A 6,135-nucleotide genomic window follows, 5' to 3' on the forward strand; every position below is an offset into this window, starting at 1 on the left:
CGGGAATACCGACTGCACTCAACTTTTAAACAATGGGAACTCAGCGACCCGACAATATCAATTGTCCCATTGTCTCTAACAAAGCCGTGGGAAAGGGAAAGGGAATTGCTCGGTTCAAACTGTCGCAAGAATTACTTGGGAAATTCCACTTTAATATTAAAGTCCGAATCAGTAAGTCCGTGTCCCGCACACTAAAACGTCCGCAATCAACACTGAAATGAACATACTTCTGGAAATTGTAAAACATATAAAATTATTTGTTCCGTTTATTGAGCTCCGAGCGATGGTTGTTCGTCGCACGAATCACATCACGTGGTGTGGCAAGAGAATCACGAGGAAAACACAGTCCTGAGAATTTTTGTTCAGGGAACATCCTGAAATCTTGCGGCACATCTGGCTTTCAGGTAATGTGGGGCAAGATTCCCCCCTCATCCTCAGTCCTGGTTATAGATTCAGTATCCTGAGCGTCTACACCATGAGAGGGCTCCTTGAGTGAAGGCACAACGGGAGGGGTTGTGGCAATGTTGCCCCACCTTACTGTCTCCACTTAAAGGGGGTTGTAAACGGACAGAAGATGCAGTTTTGGGGGATTATGTTAATCCATACAACATTCACGAAGTACCATTGTATGGTGAATAAAACACAACGTTTGGTGTTTCTGTTCTGCCAAACTACAGTCTTACTAATTCCATATTCATCGAAGGGAAACTCAGATGGATTAAGTGGGAAAATGTCGGACACATTCAACAAGTTATTCACGACAAATTAATCTCCAAACAATATCGTTCATATCTGTTAAAGTTCATTGTTTATATACATTAAATCTTTTCAATCGCATGTTTAAATGCGTAATTTCGTGTGTGTGACGAGGTGTGTTTACATGTGTGTGTTTGTGTATATATTATACATGGTGTTTACATGTGTATATATGTGTTTACGTGTGTGTGTGTGTGTGTGTGTGTGTGTTTGTACGTTTGTATGTGCGTGTGTGTTTACATGTGTGTATATGTATGCGTTTACATATGTGTATAAATGTGTGTTTACATGTGGGCATATGTTTGTTTACATGTGTGTATATGTTTGTGTTTACATGTGTGTATAAGTGTGTGTTTATATGTGTGTATAAGTGTGTGTTTACATGTGGGTATATGTTTGTTTACATGTGTGTATGTGTGTGTGTTTACATGTGTGTATACATGTGGGTATATGTTTGTTTACATGTGTGTATATGTGTTTGTTTACATGTGTGTATAAGTGTGTGTTTACATGTGTGTATAAGTGTGTATTTACATGTGTGTGTTTACATGTGGGTATATGTTTGTTTATGTGTGTGTGTGTGTGTGTGTGTGTGTGTGTGTGTTTACATGTGTATATACGTATTTACGTGTGTGTGTGTGTGTGTGTGTGTGTGTGTGTGTGTGTGTGTGTGTGTATGTGTTTACATGTCTGTGTGTGTGTTGAGATGCGTGTGTGTGTGTGTGTGTATGTGTTCATGTGTGTGCTTACATGTGCATATGTGTGTGTGTTTACATGTGTGTGGTATATATATATGTGTGTGTGTGTGTGTGTGTATATATATATATATATATAGAAAAATTGCATTTTTGTTCAGTAAATATTTTTCTTACTATTATCTATCTATAATTCCAGTAATCTCTGTCTGTCTGTACGTTTGTCTGTGACCGCTGTTTCTCGACAACCACGGGTCCGATATACTTTTAACTTGCCAGGTATATTGCTGGGGACCCGAGGATGTGCCTTTTCAAGGTTTCATATTAATCGGACAATTACTTACCGAGCTATGTCCAAAAAACGATTCAACCAATCAGAGAGCAGCGAACGATCGCGTGTGCCGAACGTGGCGGGCACACTCTGCCTCGGATGGCACATTTGAGAGCGTATTCATTTATTTCACGTTTGCAAACTATGTTGGCGTTAAACTATGTTTTACAACTAATAAAAACGAATTTGCGATTCATTCGCTTTCCTGCGCGTTTGTGCACGCGATGGCGATTTCTTTACCAAACTCCGGAAGCCGTTCGCTTTGGACCAAACCATTGCATGTAAATAGAGGGGGGGGATTGTCACCACTCGCAAGCCGTTCGCTTTGGACCAAACCATTTCATGTAAATAGAGGGGGGGGATATAATTTTAGATATAGATATAGTACGGGCATGCCCTAGTAATATAGAATAACGATATGAAATGTGAAGTTGCTGCACAAAATAAAAGTAAATTGCGCTTTTCACCCAACATGGGTGTGTGTGTGTATACATGTATTTGTGTATGTATATATTTATATATATATATATACATACACATATATATATATATATATATATATATATATATATATATATATATATATATATATATATATATATATATATATATATATACACAGTCACGTGAAAAAGTAAGTGCACCCCATGTAAAATGTTGACTTTTTCAACATATTTCAACATACAGCTATTTGATTTTCATTTCAACAATATTGACAGATAAAGGTGATATAATATAACAAATATCATGAAACATTTACATTTTGTAGTCCATTGTATAATTTAAATAAACATAAATGCAAATTTCGCATGTGGAAAAAGTAAGTACACCCCTACATTTATCACTACTTCAAAAACCTAAAATTAGAATCAGGTGCACCAGCTCATGTGCAAATGATTAGAACATCGTTAGAGAGGATCTTGGAGGAAACTGTCTGATTTGAACTTCAGACATTTAGTTTGGTTTGCTCTTTGTTGTTGAAGTGTGCAGTGTCACCATGCCTAGATCAAAAGAGCTCTCTGAGGCCTTCAGAAAGAAGGTTATGGGTGCCTACGAGTATTGGAAGGGATTTAAAAAGATCTCCAAACAATATGAAATCAATCATTCGACTGTCCGGTAGATCATCTCCAAGTGGAGAAGATCCCAAACAACTGCCAAGTTGTTCAGGCCAGGCCGCCCCGGCAAGTTCAGCCCGAGAGCAGACCGCAAGATGCTGAAAGAAGTCTCGAAGAACCCCAGAATGTCATCACGGGACCGACAGGTTGCTCTTGCCACTGTTGATGTCAAAGTGCACGAGTCTACCATTAGAAAGAGGCTGCACAAATTTGATCTACATGGGAGGTGTGCCAGGAGGAAACCTTTGCTGTCCAGAAAGAACATCAGGGCAAAACTAAAGTTTGCCAATGAACACCTTGGCAAAGACCAGCACTTCTGGAGCAATGTGCTCTGGACAGATGAGTCAAAGGTAGAGTTATTTGGCCACAGTACCAGAAGACATGTTTGGCGAAAACCAAAGACAGCATTTGACCACAAGAACCTGATACCAACTATAAAGCATGGTGGTGGAAATATTATGGTTTGGGGTAGCTTTGCTGCATCAAGGCCTGGGCAGCTCACCATCATAGAATCCACTATGAATTCTTCATTGTACCAGAGGGTGCTTGAGGATAATGTGAGGCCATCTGTCGGAAAGTTGAAGCTCAACCGAAGGTGGACCTTACAACATGACAATGACTCTAAACATACCAGTAAATCCACCAAGGAATGGCTGAAAAGAAAGAAATGGAGGGTTCTGGAATGGCCAAGTCAAAGCCGGGATCTAAATCCCATCGAGATGTTGTGGGGGGATTTGAAACGAGCTGTGCATGCAAGAAACCCCTCAATCATCGCACAGCTGAAAGAATTCTGCATGGAGGAGTGGGCAAAAATTTCTCCCAGACGATGTCAGAGACTGGTAGACAGTTATAAGAAACGCCTACTTGAGGTTGTTTCTGCCAAAGGTGGCAATACCACCTATTAGAGCCAAGGGTGTCCTTACTTTTTCCACATGCGAAATTTGCATTTATGTTTATTTAAATTATACAATGGACTACAAAATGTAAATGTTTCATGTTATTTGTTATATTATATCACCTTTATCTATCAAAATATTGATGAAATGAAGATCAAATAGCTGTATGTTGAAATATGTTGAAAAAGTCAAACCTTTACATTATGGGGTGTACTGTCTTACTTTTTCACGTGACTGTATATATATATATATATATATATATATATATATATATATATATATATATATATATATATATATATATATATTCATATATATATATATATAGATGTATAGATGTATATACATATATAATTGTGATGCTCTTGCAAAGTTGGCAGCTTGAATGTGCATCTATATTATATAATTGTCATGAGGAGTTATATTATATAATCTCAAATCCTGCAGAAGCTCAGGTGTGCAGTCTGTTAAAACGCACCTCACACAGATTCAAAACAAAGCCGCAAAATGCTCAGTTACGGGACTAATAAAGGAGGGAATGATTCAGTGCGAGGTGGGGGGGCGAGGGGAGAAGCCCCTAAAGCGATGCGCCGAATGAATTGTAAAGAAGACTTTTGCAAAGCGATAAAATGCGTAATTTTTGTGCAGTCAGTAAATAAGTGTCGGCACGTCCCGTGAAAGTGCACAAGAGAGCGCAGCGCTATTATTTAATACAATCCACCATGGTAGTGCCTCGTTCGGTCGCGCACCCCGAGCGTGGTGCCAACACCATTTGTCCGCCTCGGATTGTGCTACCCCCGGGGCTAAACTCCGCAATGTCCTTGCCTCCCTCGGGGCGCCTTCCTCCGCCGTCGATGGCGACGCGTCCGTCCCTCCGCACGGAGGAAACTATAACATTGCGCGGAGAGATTGTCCGCCTCGAGGAACGCGTTATGAACAACAACTACTATAACTACGAACGGTTCGCACGAGGCGTTTCACGCTCGCGGAACAATTACTTTTAATCGATTCGGTCACATCTTCGATGCGATAACGTTCAGTGTTGGGATTAACGAAAGCGGTGTAATTAAACATTGCACGAAGGGGACAAAAACGCGCACAAGATGATAGCTTTTTGTTTACCGCGCGAACAACTTTGATATATTAGAATTAGAGGAAGCGCGACTTTGGTGCAGCTGCTGCACAACTTGATCGTTTTCAATGAATCTCAGCGAAAAAGACAATTGTTAATATGGACGTACAGAGAGAGACAGAGAGATAAATTAATTAAAGAGAATTGATTTACATATATGTATGTATGTACGTATGTGTATGTATGCATGCATGTAGTATGTATGTGTATGTATGCATGCATGTATGTATGTATGTGTATGTGTATGTGTATGTATGTATGTATGTATGTATATATGTGTATGTATGCATATATGTGTATGTATGTATGTATTTATATATGTATGTATGTATGTACGTTTGTATATATGTATGTATGTGTATGTATCTATGTATGTATGTATGTATGTCTATATGTATGTGTGTATCTGTATATGTATGTATATAATATGTGTATATGTATGTATATGTATGTATATATGTGCATATGTATATATATGTGTATATGTATGTATATATGTGTATATGTATATATATATATTATATGTATATATATTATGTGTATATGTGTATGTGTATGTATATATTATATATATTATGTGTATATGTATATATACACACATACATACACACACACACACACACACACACACACACACACACACACTTGTGGTTGGTTCAGTGGTCGAGCTCCACCATTTACCGGCTAAACGCATATTACGCATTGCTCTGACGTCTCCCCACCACAGCCTATGGTCTTGATGTCATAAGTTGCTGATCCTATTGCGAGCGTAATTTTAGCCTCCCCAGCAGTCCCGCGGTATATATACTCGGCAGCAGCTCCAAGTCTGCTTCAGCTCATGGTTTCGTGCTCGTCTCCCAATGGGTACCACTCTCCATCATCACCACGTTCCGACTTCTCTGGGACTAGATCTTCCTACAACGGTCTTGTAGTCCCCAGAGTTTCGATTGTTCAGGTTTTCCTGTTTCTTTCTTCGACGTCTCTAGTTTCAAGCACAAGGTAACGTTCGCATTGCGCGTTATCTCCGGTTTTATTTTACTTTCTTTATTTTTTTGAAATATATTTCCAAACCAGTTCTTGCACATCCGCGTGTACCATGATCGTGTACACACATACAAGGCATTATATTGCAGACATCGTTACATATACATACATATAATTTGATATACATATATATGTATATATATACAGAGGAGGTGTTATTCGGTTG

The sequence above is a fragment of the Myxine glutinosa genome, chromosome 2 (assembly GCF_964187855.1).
Source record: "Myxine glutinosa chromosome 2, kmMyxGlut1.1, whole genome shotgun sequence".
NCBI lineage: Eukaryota > Metazoa > Chordata > Myxini > Myxiniformes > Myxinidae > Myxine > Myxine glutinosa.